Source organism: Coturnix japonica, chromosome 1 (assembly GCF_001577835.2).
Source record: "Coturnix japonica isolate 7356 chromosome 1, Coturnix japonica 2.1, whole genome shotgun sequence".
NCBI classification, from domain to species: Eukaryota; Metazoa; Chordata; class Aves; order Galliformes; family Phasianidae; genus Coturnix; species Coturnix japonica.
Window position 1 is genome coordinate 155,957,738 of NC_029516.1, and position 17,093 is coordinate 155,974,830.

Sequence of the window (17,093 nt, forward strand, 5' to 3'; positions counted from 1 at the left end):
TTTGAGCTCAGGTGTATCTACATTACCAGACAAGAATGTTTAATTGGTTCAGAGTTTTATGTATATATTTTCTATATATTTTCTTAAAATACTCTAGTTTTGAGTGGTGACCTGGAGAACTGACTCCAAGAGGTGATCATCCTTCCTGTTAAAAATATGCCCCTTATTTCCAGTTTAACTGGCTTCAGCTTCCACATAACAGCTCTTTTGAAGTCATTACCAGATTCAGGAACATTTTAGGGTAAAGTTCACTCCAACAAAATTTGAACACTTGCAAGTAGACATCTACATATGACCTGTAGTTATAGATCTGGGATTAGAGTTGTGGAGTGTCGGGGTTAATCAAGGCAGGAGGAAGGGGTTGCTCAGGGCTACATCCAGATACGCTTGGATGAGCCCAAGAATAGACATCCCACCACCACTCTGGCAGTCTGTACCAGACATCATCACTATAAAAAATAACATTTCCTCAGGACTAGCCAAAATGTCCCTTGCTGAATCCTATGCATAGAGCCCTTTGCCCTTTCGTCATCTCATGCTTCTTTCTGGAGGTCTCAGGTTTTGCAGAGATCCTCATGCAATGTTCTTTGGAAGGATCTCTCATATTAGTGTCAAACGCCACTAAAAAAATGAAAATTACTTCCTCTTTCTTCTGCTTCCCATAATATGTTTCTTAATTGCATTAGCCTTCTTCATCACAGTGCCGCACCTCAACAATGGTTTGATGATTTCCACAATGTATTCACATGACCTATTTCTATGGAGAGAACAGACTAAATTCCTTATTTGTAACCCTAAAATATTGCATTTACCTACATGAAAGCAGATTTGTTGAGTGAGCCTTTCCTGAAATCAACAAGTAATTTAAACTGCTGATCGTGTATGATCTGCTCTCATCAGCAGTGCTTCACAAATCTCATATAAAATTGTATTTACGGTTTAATTCCAGACCACAGATCATTTTTATTTTTACTTTTGCTGGAAGCATGACTGGTATTGATTCCTAAGGAATTTCATTAGAAAAAGCATCTCTAGGCAACTAGTTCTTCTGATATCTTGTTAAATATTACAGAATATTCATTTGAAATACACGAGAGAAAAACAGCACTGGGATATCTAGTGCATGCCTTCTGCCTGGATTTCATCTGGAGATACAGAGTGTGAAAGCAAAGGTCCCACTGCGAAGTGTTTCCTCAACCAGATTTTATAACAGAGATCATTTCAGTTGTGTTCAGTTGGGAACTGATGCCTCTCACTTTCTCTTCTCCTAAGGAGTGTGGGAAAGAAAGTGAGGAAATCTGCTTTAGAGCAGATTTAGGTTGCCAGGATGAGGGCCAGCATTCCAGATGAATGAGGATATCTGGTCATCTTAACAGCTGCTCAGAGCAGATCAGCCCCAGTTTAGGTATTTGAAACAGTTGAGTTTTCAACAGTGTTTGAACTCAGCAGCTCGTGTTGGGAGCCCACTTGAAAGCTGCAGAGTTCAGTCCTTAAAATTTCATTCCAAATTGGATCCTAACTTCTATGTGCTGAAACAAAATAAGACAAAACAAGGAAACAACTCTGTGTCTTTTTAATTATTAAAAAATAATTAAAAGTAATTAAAAAAATAAAACCTTTTTTTCTTTGCATGCCCAGATGTATTACCAAGCTCTTTTGAAATGCTCAGCCAAAAAAAGAAGAGCTTTTCCAGAGATGTTTTTCTGACACATTTCCCAGCTGGTACGTGCTGAAGTTGTCTCTGTTCTGTTGCTCCTTCCTTTCCTCTTGCAGGTGACAAAAAGTGTCATTCACTGCTTCTTTCTGACATTTCCAGTTCTCTGAGAAACACAACATCTTTGAGAAATTTTAGGCAGGCAAATGGAAAAAGTAGGTACAATCTCATTAGCCTCACTTCTTCAGGAAACCAGGCTTAACGTTCAGCAAATCGAACAGCAATAAATTAACAAGAATTAGAAAACATTAGAAAACAGAGACGAGCTATAAGGATTCTCTTAAAAAAAAAAAAGCAAGTCCTTGTTGCCCTGCTGAGCTTTTGCCTCGCTTTCTCTCTTTCCACATATTTCATGCTCATCTTAAAAGAGGGTTCTTTGGGGTAAGAATGAATCTGCACCAAGCTCCGTAGGGAGGGGATTCTGACAATTGAGTAATTTTTTAATAAAAATTATTGTAATCATCCACCACAGAAGATTATATGTTCCCATGTGCTGGCCCTCAGCGGTGTGTATGAAAATCTTGGAGGTCTGAGCCCGCAGCTGAAGAACTTCAATTCTCAGAAGATACATTTTCAATTAAAGTCTTTAAGTTAATACTTCAGATGTTTCCACAATAATTTGCTGAGGCACGCAGGGTATCTCACTTGTAAAGAAAACAGAGAGAAATAATTAATGCGCTCAGTTTGATTTTCCAGTTTCCCAAATCTTATTTTCTTTGGGGCTTCCAGAAAATGTAACTAGCAAACAAATTAGCAATCAGTCAGCAGCTGCTCTGAAGTTTCCTTAGTTAAAAAGGACAATTTTCCTTTGCACTGTTATGCAGGCTAGTAAAACCAACTCAGCAAACTGATAGCAAGTTTTTCTTTCCCAGAATAATCTTTGCCATGTTTAAGTTCACCTCCACAGAGGAATAATTATCATAAATAATTGGTAAACATCTGTGGTACAGCAATGCCTCTGCATTACAGTTGAGACTGCAAGCCCACTATGTAAGGAGTGCTTATACGCATGAATAGCAAAGATGGTCCCAGCTCTGACAGCTTCAGCTTCAATTTCAGTTGTCAAAATGGACAAAAACCAGAGAAAAGTAGTATTACTTTTCCTATTTTGCATCTGAGCCACTAAGCCTTGGAAATTTACATAAATTATTTACCAGTGGTACATTACATACATAATTATAGAATTGCAAAATCATAAAATGTCTTTGGTTGGAGGGGACCTTAAAGATCATCCAGTTCCAACCCACCAGCTCAGGCTGCCCAGGGCTCCATCCAACCTGGCCTTGAGCTCCTCCAGGGATGGGGCACTCACAGCTTCTCTTGGCAGCCTGTGCGTCACCTCCCTCTGTTTAAAAAAAATTCTTCCTGCCATCCATTCTAAATCTAACCTCTTTTAGTTTAAAGCTATTCCCCTTTTACTATCACTATCAGATGGTGTAAAAAGTTGGTCCCCCTCCTGCTTATAAACTCCCTTCAGGCACTGAAGGCCACAATGAGTTCTCCCCAGAGCCTTCTCTTCTCCAAGCTAAACAAGCCAAACATTTTCCTTGTGTTGGTGGGGGCTATACAGCAAGGGACCTCTATACTAATTGCCAGTGGTGCATCAAAGTGAGTGTCCATAGAGGTCTGCCAGTGCCCAGGAGTTTTAGCAGATAGTCTCCTATTACTCCAGCTCTGGCACTCTGCTAGGCAGTATTTGTCAGCTGTTTATAACAGGGCCTGTTATAAAACCCAAGCAAGTTTAGACTCAGCCCTCCAGAGACATATTATTACTTATCACTTTATTACTAGCACTTTGCCACCACTCCCTGTCATTGCCCCAATTCCAATTTCTGCATTTTGCCTTGATCTGTATTTCTTTCCTTTATGTATGTCTTCTATCACAGTGATCTGTGGGATGTATCTGTGGACAGTTCAAGTTTGTTAGAGCTCTGAATGCCAAGCAGGTACAGCTTAGCTTGAAAAGGCTGTCAAAATTGTTGGCTCCTCTTACATGAATGTCTGAGTTTCTTCTGAAGCAGATTTTCACGATTAATATTTGTGAACTAAGGCAGACAAAATCAATGATGATTTCTCTTAATATATCAAAAGTAGAGGTCCTGGAGGTGATTTCCAAGTAGTCAGAAATCCATGAACTAGTAGTACACAGACACCCAGGGCCAATAAATGTACCAGCTATCTGAAGCCAAGATACCATCAGTGAGACTGATTTTATCCTTCTTCCTGTCACTGGGGTGTTATGCAGGGTTTTGGTTTTCAGTACAACATGTACTAATGTACTCCACAAAGCAAAGAAACAGATTAAAGAGGTTAATGTTGCTTGTTTAGAATGCAGTTTCAATTCACCCCAAGACACATGATCAGCAATGGGACAAGATTCAGTGGCACATGTCTTCCTCCTCACTCCAGTGATAGATAAGTGTGAGAATGCAATATTCTGTGCAAGGAGATTTGCCTGACCTCAGACTCATAGCTAAGCTAATCGGAGCAGGCTCACTGGCTTTGATGTACACATCCACATGGGCCACACTAGCAGGAGACATCTTCCTCTTAGGCCCACCAGCATTGTAAGAGGCACACATAGCACCACGGCACTGCCATGTTTGAGCCTCTCTTTTAGGAAATACAGCAGTGGAAAAAATAATCTCAGAATCGTAGAATGTCCTGGGTTGAAAAGGACTACAATGATCTTCCAGTTTCAACCCCCCTGCTATGTGAAGGTTCACCAACCACCAGACCAGGCTGCCCAGAGCCACATCCAGCCTGGCCTTGAATGCCTCCAGGGATGGGGCATCCACAGCCTACTTGGGAAACCTGTTCCAGTGTGTCACCACCTTCTGTGTGAAAAACTTCCTCCTGTTCTCTCCCACTTGAAGAACTGGTTTTCCTCATGAGGTTTGGTGAATAGGGAAAGATAAGGAATGTGGCCACCTCCCAGAGTATCTCCCACCACATTCCTTGTTACATGCAAGATGTAAAGAAAGAGCCTTCTCAGCCTTCAAAACCTTTCTTTCAGCCACCCTTGGTGCCTTGCCAGCTTGAGGCCACAACAACAGCAGTTCTGTGTTCGACACAAACAGCATATCCCATGCTGTGTATGAGGGTGCAAACATGTAAGAGATGGGAAGTCATTCTTCCTGAGAGATCACAGCAAAAGGATTCTCCGGTAGCTTTGTATAGAGTAAAAAAAATTACCTGCTTCTCCAAGAAGAATATCTTTTTGAATACATAAAATTCTCTAATTGCAACTCCAAAAATGCTATCAGCTACTACATACTTGTAAGAGACTGAATTCTTGGATGTTTGAATTGATTGCTGCTGCCTCACCTAATTAATCTCCATTAACTATTTGATATTCTCAGAAGTTAAGTGAAGAACTATGTCTTAGCAACAGAAAACAATAAGGTGATATGAGGTAATTTCTCTTTCATAAGAGTCTGAGCATAAGACAGAAACCTTTGCGACCTCAAATTCTTCCACAGAATGACAGGATAGCTGAGATGGGAAGGGCCCTCTTGAGGCCATTCTGTCCAATCCCTGCTCCATCAGGGACACACAGCAGGGTGCCCAGGGCCACGTCCAGGTGGGTCTGGAAGATCTCTAAGGAGGGGATTCCACAGATTCTGGGTAACATGTGCTCTGTCATCTGTACAGCACAAAAGTGCTCTTGGCATTCAGAGGGAACGTGCTGTGCACCAGTGTGTGCCCAAGGCCTCTGGATCTGGATCTGGCCTCTTGGTACCCTCCCTTTAGGGATTTGTAGACATTGATGAGATCCCCTCTGAGCCTCCAGAACAAAGCATAACCAGCCACAAATGTTGTGACACTAAAGATATGAAAGGAGTTGGATGTCATGGTCACAAAAATAAGAGGAGAAAGGTGAAAATGACACGTCCGTGTCATTCACAGTGATGTATCTCAAAAAATGTAACATTTTTTGTACATTAGCAGTCCCAGGGGGAACTGCTCTCATACCTGGACAAGAAACGTGCATCCATAGAGTGCAAGTTGGCCTTGTTCAAAACATTGGTAAGGACTGTGCTAAGCAGGATGGGTGATTAAAGATGCTGGAGTAATGTAGACTTTGAGCCAACATAGTCAACAAATCTGAGTTACCAGGACTGCACTTAGCCATTTTCTTCTCACTTCCTACGTGGGATATCAGTAGATCGTTACCCACATGCAGGCAGTCACACTGTCCTGCAACAACTTATGCCATCCTGGTAGTATGATCCAGTTGGACATCTGTTCAACTCAATGAATGTTGATGTGGCTGCTTATGCATTCTCATTCCTTTTCCAGAACAAGCCCTTCTATTTTGAGATGGCTGCGTACACCCGATCCAATCCTCTCCAATCCAATCCAATCCAATCCAATCCAATCCAATCCAATCCAATCCAGGCCAATCCAATTTAATCCAATCCAATCCAATTTAATCTGAGTCCTTCTGAGCTTTTACAGACATGAAATAGCAGAGTCCACCTTTCTCCCCCAGATTCTCTACTTTTCTCCCTCCAGCCTCCTCAAGCTGTATATTCTGAATTCTGGAGTGGTACGAGTGAATCCATGATGGAACAACTTAGAACTTCCTACAGCACTACACCAGTTTATACTTCCCTGAAGAGTTTCAGAGGGCTGAACTGAGAAGGGATAATTATCCAGTATGGGGCTTTGGGTAAGTGGAGCCCAACAGAGCCATTCTAAGGGTCTGTTTCAAAAAACAAGTCTTAAAATGAGTCAGGATTTCACGCTTCATTTTATGAAGAGAAAGCAGGAAAACAGCAAGGAAACACTATGGTGGGCTGAGCGCTGTTTCTTAAATTTCCCTTTGCTCTGCATAGAGATAGATGTGTTTGAACTTTGATTTTGGGGAATATCTTGCAATCCATTTGCACTGATAGCAGAGGGACACCAGGGTGCCTGATCACTCACCATGTTCATATTCTACTTTTTAAAATCAAACTGGAAAGTTTACTTTCCATATGCAGGATTTACCTGCTTAAGTCTCGGGTCCAAAAATAAAATGTATTTTTGAGAATGCATAGGATTTCAACGTGGGCATCTTCATGTTAGCTCCCATTCTGTTCAGCCCCAAAAGGTCTGACCAGCTGGGCACTGTGACAACAGAGAGGTGAGCTGCCAAGTTCTGAGATGGGCACCAAACTCCTCCATTTGCAGGTGTATGGTGATTGGTCTTTGTCCCTCTTTCTGATGCTGCCATGCAGCTGCAAGCTTTGCAGCACCAGAGAAAGGGAAATCAAGTGAGAGGGAGCCCGAGGATGTTTTTGTACATTTGTAACTGATTTTGTTAGCATATCTTGAGAAGTTATTGCCTGGCAGCTAAGAAAAAGTGCCTGTGTGTAAGGGCTCAGTTTATCTGTTTACACACAGTGCCTGTGTGTAAGGGCTCAGTTTATCTGTTTACACACAGATAAAAAAAAATTAAAGTAGATTATCACTCACAATCTTGCCACTGGCAAAAGGATGGCCATAGGATGACAGGGAACCCTCATTTGCAGATCTGAGCAGCACAGCCTATTTGTAGATCTGAGGCTTACTGCTCCCCACATGGTAAAACATGCAACTGCCAATTCTGCATTGATGGTATTTTTGTGAGGAGGGAATGCACAAAAAGAGAATGTATTTGCCTGTGCTGCACTGAGGAAGCCAAGCCCTAATAATAAGCCCTAACAAGACACCCTGAAATGTCTCTAGGGTGTATGGGAGACTAGGAGGCTGTGCCTGATCCAGCATGGATAGACTGCCCAGGGAGGTGGTGGAGTTGCCATCCCTGGCAGTGTTCAAGAAGCGCCTGGATAGGGAGCTAGGAGATATGGTTTAGGGGTTTCCTGTAGGTATGGTAAAGGGAGATTGGTTGGACTAGATGATCTTATAGGTCCTTTCCAGCCTTGTGGTTCTATGATTCTATGATTCTATGGATGTGGAAAGCACAGCCACATGGTGCCTGTAGACACAGTCCCAGCACTACTCCCCCCCGCATCATGACAGCACCAGTTGTCCTGCAATTATTAACCTCTCCAGATCAGGGTCAGCAGGGATGCAAGACAGCTCCACCACCCATGCCCACAACCTGGTCCTCATCATTTTCTGAGGGTGCACACAATGCCCCCACCTGGGCCATCAGTGAAGATAATGAACTGGACAGGCCCCAGTACCAACCCCTGGGAAGCACCACTAAAGACCAGTCACCAACTAGATTCAACTCTGTTCCACCATCATCCCTACCAACAGCACCATTTAAAAGAAAGGTGAAATTTCCTTAGTATCAATTGATTTTTTCTTTCTTCTTTTAGGCAGAGCTGAAAGAGCCCTCTAATTGATTTTCTGAGTTAAGTGATATTTTTACTCCAATAATCTTCAGAAAGTCTGACCAGGACTGCACTGTGCTGGAACTGCATGGGCAAAGGCTGGGATGGTGCCAGCTTAGTTAGTGGTTACCACTGCCCTCCAATACTCGTATTAATCATTTTTTTTTTACTGGAAAGCAGTACTTCTATTTTTGGATGCATCCTTATTCTTTGCACAGTTCATCAGCATGTGACCTGGAATTAATATTTACCTTACTGTTAGCTTTAGTTAAGATGAGCAAGTGTCATCCAGCTTAGTGACCCAAGCAGGCCCCAAACATGAAACATTCACTTCTGTTTCTTGACTTTTCCCTGACACACAATGACTAAAGCCAAGAAGACTCCTGTAAAACCCACAGGATCTCTGGCTGTGAAGAGCAGGTGGGTATCCTCAGGCAGATCCCCCACTCATTGCAGGGCATCACCACTTCCATGTTTCTGATTTTCAGGATAGCACAGAGAAAAGCAGAGGTAGAAAAGAGGAAGTGTCTGCATTTAGATACGAGGCCCCCAGTAGAGGAATGATGTGGAGCTTTTGCATCAGGTCTGGAAGTTGGCCATGAAGATGCTGAGAGGGCTGGAGTATCTCTCCTTTGAAGAAAGGCTGAGGGAACTGGGTTTGTTCAGCCTGGAGAAGAAAGTGTGCCAAGGAGACCTCATCGTCTCCCAGAACTTGATGTGAGATAATAAGCAGGACAGAACCAAGCCTTTTCTGCAACAAGTACAAGGCTTGTTGCTTGTATGAAGAGGAAAATTCTCATCCTAGATTTATATCTTCCTCCCTTTGGTAAAGGGTGGCTTAGATGCTAAATAAAGTGAATCATGGGAGTAGCACGTTTGGCTACTGCATCCTCTGCTGAATGAGGTCACCAGTTCCTTTCAGACTGGGTCAAATGAAAGTACATCTATTTTTACCTAAAAACCATGACCCAAGCTAAAAATATCTCTGCCATTTGATAAGTGAATTGACAGTGAATGGCTGTCACCGCTTAGCATTGATATGTAAGTGATGAGAGCTGGAAGGGCATAATCCAGCATGATAGAACTGACAGCATTTTTAATTTCACACAGCTGTAATTTACACTTGGAGCAACTGAGAATGTTGCTTTCTGGGACATTTGAGATGAAGACAATCATGACAAACTGGAAGGAGTCTAAATAACTGGCAAAAAATAGTGAAAATAAAAGCTTTAACTAGAATTTCATAGTTAATTACTAGTAGTCATGAAAAAATAATTGCACTTCTAAGGAATTGGTAAACACATTTAGAAAAAAAAGATTAATGGTGTTGTCAAATCACATCTTGTTGCTTAGTGACAATGTGACATGACCTGATGAATCACTAAGCAGTGTGCTGCCATTCATCAAAATAAGATGTCCCCCAATTTCATGAATATATATCTCCCTCACACACAATGGTAAATGTACACACATAAACATGGCATAAACGTTTTCATATCAAAGCAAAAACAGAAGCTTATTTTCCTTTTCCTGTTTTAAATGAGACAAAAAAACTACGCTGACGTCAAGGTTGGTAGCAAGGTCTACTGCGTAAAACCATGCTGGTGAATCAGTACAAAAGCGTTAATGGCTACAGGGACAGCAAAAATATAGCAAGCTGACATTTAAGAGAGAACTGTCTTTGTAATTAAACTGCTGATGTACAAACCTACAACAGAAAAAGTGATCACAGTAATCAGACCTAAACAAAGACTGAGCATCAGAACAAACACATCAATACCTACAGGCAGGGAGTACATTAGAAATGATTGCCACCACAAGCAATCAGTGCTTGGAAGTGCTGAAGTTGTCAAAAGAGCTCTGTCTGCTCTTGGTGACTGCGCTGGCTTATCTGTTCTGTCTGTTCTGAGCACCCTGTGGAACTCCTTTCCACTCTCCAGATGCAGGCAGCAGTCCAGCGGAACAGGCTTTAAAAAAGATAAATTAGTACAGAGGTCAGCTAAAATAGCTGAATACCAAAGCAGGAGTCTTGATGGTGTTTACAAGAGGGTTTGAGCTCTGCCCAAAGTCTGTGTATCTCTGGGGAGACTGGGCAGAATATCCTCAATGCTGGAAAGTCCCCGCTGTGCACAGCAGTCTGTGTTAAAAGGGCACAGAGTTATTAATCCTATTTGCTTGAATCATGGTACTAAGGATGATATACAAATTTAAGGTCAAGGTGGTTTGCCCCTTATCACTGCTGCTGTGACCTTTTCTCTTGCTGCTTTGCTAAAAACTTTCTTGTCCACCAGTGTGGAAGATGAGCCCTTTCCAAACAATATTTATTTGCTTTAATTCTTACTATGTCTAAACTACTTCATAACTTTTATTTGGTCCTCTACAGAGAATACTGGGAAAACAAGCAAGAAATAGCAACAGCCTTAGGGTCTGGTATCAAAAACAGGAGTTAGCACATCTCTGTTACCAATCATTGAAGTGTGAAGTGCTGATTTCACAGATGTGTGGGTAAAAACAGCTGTACTCGCCTTGTGCAGCTCCTGCCAGAGCTCTCTCTCTCAGGAGATGCCTGCTGAGCTTAGTTAGAATGAGGGGTTCAGTGAATACTTGTGAAATCATCTTCTGAAAATTCACTTCGCCATTAAAAGCACTTTCTGGAATGAAAGACCACATCCAGAGATCGTATAAAGTCTCCAGAATGAAAGACTTCCCAGTCTCTACTAAGAAACAAACAAGAGATCCTGAAAGAGCTATGAATTTTTAGTGGTTTAACCCAGCAGGCAACCAAGCACACCCAGCTCATTCCTGCTGCAGTGGGCTGGGGGAGAGAATCAGGAAAAGGCATAACTTGTAGGCTGAAATAAAGGCAGTTTAATAGAACAGAAGAGGAAGGGAAACAGACATTTATAAATGTACACAAAACAACTGATGCACAATACAGTTACTCACCACCAGACAGACCCCAAGAAGTTGCAAACCCCAGTCTGCTCCCCCAGTTTCAGCAAGAGACCACATTGAATGGAAGGTCCCTTTGGTTAGTTTGGGTCCCCTGACCTGGTTCTGTCCCCTTGTAGCTCCTTGTGCCCCCCAGCTCCTTGCTGGTAGAGCAGCAGAAGCTGAAAAGTCCTTGACTTAGTGTAAGCACTGTTCAGTAACAACTAAAACAGTTGTGTGTTATCGATTTTATTTTCATCCTAAATCAAAACAGCACCATTCCAGCTCCTGTGAAGAAAATTAACTCTACTCCAGACAAAACCAGGACAGAACTACAGTCTGCAGCCAGATACACTCTGTTGATAGAGCTAAAGATGCTGAAAATTGAAAAGAAATTATGTAAGAATGAAGTGAAATTAAAGCAAAGACTGCCAAAACCCAGAGAGACTAAAATCAACAACATATTTAACCAGTTTTTCCTTTAATTTGAACCTTTTGAATACTCAAAGAGGACACTGTCACACTGCTAAGGAAAAGGGACATAAGCTAGAGTTGGTCTCAGAGAACAAGACCATGCACGGGCTTCATGTTCTTTGAACACTGGAGGGGTTGGTTATGACCTGAGGACCACCACAAATCCATCTCTTCCAGATTTCCACTTGTTCTTCATTCACTTCTTGCCATTTATTTTGATGTTTTCAAGATTCATCTCTTAAGACTTCTTTCAGTAACCACATAAGCCAAAACCTGCAGTCCTTACCACTAACGAGCTCTATTCACTTTTAACAAGGAAGGCTTATCATGCACAATTAGAGAGTGCATTGTGCATACATGCATCCCTGCCTGCAGTCCAGAGAGCAATCAGGCCCACTCAGCTCCAGAGCTGAATTTGCCCTGTCATTCCCTATGGGAGACAGAGAGGTCACCGGGAGGTGCCACGTAGCTGACAGGAAAATAAGAGTTTTGGACGGAAGTGTCCTTCACTGCCTCTCCAACTAATTTAGATCAGGTTGGCATGAATGACAGAAGAAATGTGCTATTATTTTTTCCTCTGACAGCGCAAGGGTTCTAAAAATTACATGCTTCTAATCCCTCATTAGTCTGTGTTTCAGATTCCTGGGCTGTGCAGCTTGTGCTGAAGGAGAAAGTGACAAGAGAAGAGTTATAATCCCCGTGGCAAGAGCTGTCACCAATACCTGCTGAGTGATAAATCCACGGGGCTTCTTCAATGAGCATTTTTTCACGCTTAAACTTGAGGGATGCTACTCAAAATAAAGAAAAATAAATGAAAATGACACACAGTCTGAAAATCGTGGCATGTACCATGACCTGTTTATACTGATACGTGATGTGCTCACTCTGAAAGATTATTCATATCACAGACTAGAAAAGCACAGATTGACAAGCTATATATTTTCTCAAGTATTTGTTTTTCTCTTTCTTTCTCTTAGGAAATACGGCGTGCAGCATTGCAACTTGCTCAGAAACTGATCTTCCCCCGTAATGGACACTAAAGCAAAGCTCTCTATGAAGATGTCAAGCAGATTAAAATGAGACTAATAGGCCAGGCGTCATATTTAATAACACTCTCAAATCACATTAAGCCCAATATTCAGCAGAACTAACTCGCTTTAACAACAGACCGGCCAACTGGAAATGATCAGATTTTGCAAATGAACAAGCACAAATAAAATGCAATGAGAACATCATCAAATGAATTTTAGATTACTAAGCTGATAAACACAGCGTGGCTCATATTGCTCCGTGTTGAGCTGCACTTGTCACATACGTAGCAAAATCTATGGTGTCACAAGCCATGTGACACGTACCCACTGTACACGTGGCCATGATGCGAGCGCCAAGCACATCCTGCCAGCAGGTTGATGCTAGAAGAAGCAGTCAGTAGGTCTCCTGCTTTCAAAGACATTCTCATGGGATTCTCAGGAAGTAACTAAATTTAAAGAAAAACTGGTAAGGAGCTTGTGCTGTTTCCAAGCATCATGTGAACAATGTGTACACAATAAATGTTGCATTCCCCAACCCATATGTACCTGCAGTGCAGGAAGAGCTCAAGAAAGGACAGGGAACCTTCTTCAGGGTGTGCCACTGTCTGCTGTTTACCTTGGCTCCTGGGAAGGTTATTCACCCAGTGGGCCAGTGTTTTCCCTCGCTGCTTAATGTGACAGTGAAGATGTCAGATTTCAGCAGCTTCTCTCTGTTACTGAAATTATCTTATCATCAGGCACTGAACCGTGGCAGATTTTCACATGGATCGCTCTCCCACCCACGTATCCCTCAGTCCTGTTATTGCCAGCTTGGCTGGAATAAACCAAATAACAAACCAAACCCCAAGCTCAGTTTCTCAAGGTCAGGGAGGATTTTGCAGACACCATGCAAGAACTGGTTAACAAGTACATTCAAGCCTATACATTTTGCATACAGCAGCTAGATAGATTTTATGGATAAGATCAGTAGTTTTGCCAACTGATGCATTGTCCCTCCAGAAATCAATGGCACTATCTTATATTTATAGATACCTTTTGCTGCATTCTTCAAACTCTCTGCAGAGCAAAACACATAAACATAATAACATTAGTAGTGCTTGGGAACAATTTCACTCTGCTCCATGGAGAGTTTTTCAGTCTCTGATTAGTCAGTTATACCCTTGAAAAGCCATTTCATTTTTATGCAGCTTTATGACTGTTATAAAGAGAGGTTTCATCTCTGTATTTTCACAGGATCTCACATCTCTCAGTAGTATGAGGACTGGAAACAATGTAGACAGGTCTGGAAATGCGCTGATACTGACTGCTGTGAATGGGGTAAGTACAACTGCTTTTGACAAAAAGAAAAGCAAATTTCAAAGCATCTCTCATTGCAGCTTCGAGACTTCTAAGGAATTGTTCACAAAAGGAAAACAAGAGTCTCTGGTGAGCCATGTTGGGTGGGAGGCCTACCACTACTATGGGCTGTGAATAGAGTGAGGCAGCAAGGAAAAGTGTGTATTGTCAGTGTGTGAGCATTTCCCAGTAAGGTCACACCAACAGGCCAGTGCTAGACAGCCAGAATGTAGGAGAGGCTCTGAGGAACATACAGATATAGATACAGATATTCTATCATCGCACTGCTTTGTTATAGGTTGTGTTGTATTATTCTGGATGGATTACCACAGTTCCTGAATCATTACATCGGATTCAAACTTGTGTATGAAGTAAGAGGCTACTGAGACAGAGTAATTTCCACTGGTAAGTGCAGAATGTATGCAAGGATTATATAATGGGTGGAAAAATAATATAGAATCAAATCACAGAGTTGTAGAATCATTTGAGTTGGAAGAGACCCTTAAAGGCCATTGAGACCAAACCCCTGCAATGAACAGGGACACCTACAGCTCAGTCAGGTTGCTCAGAGCCCTGTCCAGCCTGACCTTGAGTGTCTCCAGAGATGGGGTACTCACCACCTCTCTGGGTAGTCTGTTCCAGTGCCTCACCAGTCTTACTGTAAAAAACCTCTTCTTCATATCCAGTCTAAATCTTCCCTCTTTTAGTTTGAAACCTTTGTCTCTTGCCCTATCAGAACTCGCAAACAAGTCTATCCCCTTCTTTCTTATAGCCCCTCTAAAAGGGGTGAGCTACTCTTAATGCAACTTGCTTTTACTAAATAACCATAAAAGAGCCAAATTTAATGGTGCTCATAAAGCAATTTCCTCTCCTTGCCTGAACACGTGTCTTTCCTCTGCTGAAAAACCTTTTTTGAATACTAAGTCCTCAATGAAGTTCACTAAAAGATTTTGGTGGTCTATTCCAACGAATAGATCATCTTTTGCTGGCTAAAAAGCAGTAACAAATGCATTGGTTTCAGGTTGATTTCCTTAGCTTTAGAGAGTGGCAGTGGTTCCCACAGCAAATAGTTTATTACATTTGTTTTGGTACCATAAACAGAAATAGAAGTCTTTTCACAAGTCAGTGGAAAATGAGGCTGCTCATGAACCCTTGTCACCTCAATGAGTAATATGACAACCAAAAACACGGGCTGGGATTCAAGTGAGCCACGGCTGAGTCTGAGACAGTCACCCCATGCTCCTTTTAAGTCAGTTCAGCGGGATGGGCACTGTCAGAGGATGACTCACTGATCTGATTTACACGCCTGCCTCAGGATGACACCCACTGTCTCCAGCTGCCTGGGGATGCTTGCTTCTATCTTCTGACTGTAAAGTAGCTGGATAAAGTCTAATGGAAGTCACGTGGGTTGGTAAATACTGTGGTCACTAGTAACTGCACACTACATAGTTCACAGTGTGTGGATAGTTACCCAGGGGCACATTGCAGATTCTCAAAGGACTTCAGCACAGCAAATAAAAACAGAGCTGTGCAGGACAGAAGTCGTCAGCTGTGCCTTTTCCAAGTGGGAAAAGGAAGTATCTCCCAAATACCAGACATATTGGTCACTGGCAAACTGTGCTAGTTCACTGCAGAAAGGTTACATGGGACTCCTGTAACATGGCAGTGGAGGACAGAGCTGAGGCAAATGCAAACTACTGCATACAGTCAAGATTGATCATTAACAAGTACAGAGTGGTAAAATACTAGTTGCACCGCTGCTGTCCTGAAGGGATCTAAGGCTTATCACAGAGTAAGAGCTAAAATTGAACTGGTCATCTCTTTTTGGCTCAGGGCAGGTTGCAGCTTGAAGATACATCAGATCATGGGCACTGCAGTTTGGTAAAAGGGGAATAGACAGAGCAACATGGATGATCAGAGGTTTACAAAGCAGGTTGTATCAGGAAAAACTGAATGAAGTGGGATTTCTTACCCTAAAGAGAAGGCAGAAGATAAAGATTTCAAGAACATAGAAGAATGCTGCATAGAGAGCAGCAATGAAAAATGTATTATAAGCCCTTTGTGACAGTGCACAGTGCTCCTCCTCCCCACGTCCTCTATGCAGTGTGGCACACACCAGAAGAGGTTAGCTCAGGCTGCGACTTATTTTGCTGCTGGTGAACTTTTGTCATTGGTTTTTTATTAACACGGGAGGATTCGGGCAAATTATCACAGCAGACACAAAGTACATAGCAAAGGATCCCAGAGTTCTGAAATAATCAGCTCAGAAATAGCTTGGATTACAGAAAAAGACCCAGCAAAAGCAACAGAAAAACACGGTGCAAACAGATGGAAAAACACCTCTCTACAGCGTTATTTGACACCTCTCCCTTAAAACATGAAAGTGCCTTTGAAGTACGATGTTAACTGCATACATTAGCACACAGAAAAGGAATGAATAAATAAATGTTGGGGCTTTTAAAAAAAACCTGTGCTGGAGATGCATTTCTTGCTGAAAATGTCATTATTCAGCATGTTTGTATCCTCAGCTTCTACACAACCGGAGCTGCACTTCAAGGCAGAGCAAGTCTAGCGAGCCGCCTCCCTCACCAACCACAGCTGAGAGATTGTCTCTCCCGCTGAGCAGCCATGCTGCCACAGCAAAGATTCCCAGTAGGGGGAAAACGTGCTGGGAAAGAAATTTTTCTGGCTGTTTTGTTAATTTGTATTATCACCTGCAAATCAGAAGAGCAGTCGAGCCCATTGTTATGAACCATGTCTTTATGGGCCACAGGTTACAGTCTGAAAGACCATTCTCAAGGTCCAAAGTTTCTGAGCAAAATGCCAGAAAGAGAAGAGTCATTTTGGGTCTGTTTTAGTTTGATTTGCCTTTATTTGATCATTAAAAATGCAAATCACACTAGCATTTAATAATTACTTGCCATTAATACTAATGATTGTGTAAAGCATAGAAGAGTAGGAAAGCTATGAAGTGGAGACATTGACCCATACATCTCTAGGCAGAGGTAAGACTATCCAGTACACATTTGATAATTCTTTGACAGAAAGAAAAAAAAAAAAAAAAAAAGGCATGGGAAATCATAAAAACATAAAATGGTTTGGGTTGGAAGGGACCTTTAAGATCATCTAGTTTTAACTCCCCGCTATAGGCAGGGACACCTCCCACTATACCACGTTTCTCAAAGTCCCACCTAGTCTGGCCTTGAACACTTCCAGGGAGGGGGCACCCACAGCCTCACTGGGCAACCTGTTTCAGTTTCTCACCCCTCTCACAGAAAA

The 17,093-nt window shown here is 42.1% G+C and overlaps 1 long non-coding RNA gene across 1 annotated transcript in view; it reads right to left on the reverse strand.

Moving 5' to 3' along the window:
- LOC107308268 overlaps window positions 1-10,690 on the reverse strand; it is a 29,973-nt gene extending 19,283 nt beyond the window's left edge. Inside the window, exon 1 of the long non-coding RNA XR_001552726.2 lies at window positions 9,828-10,690. This is a non-coding gene — a long non-coding RNA (uncharacterized LOC107308268). The remainder of the gene's footprint in view (window positions 1-9,827) is intronic.
- Window positions 10,691-17,093: the final 6,403 nt, after the last annotated feature.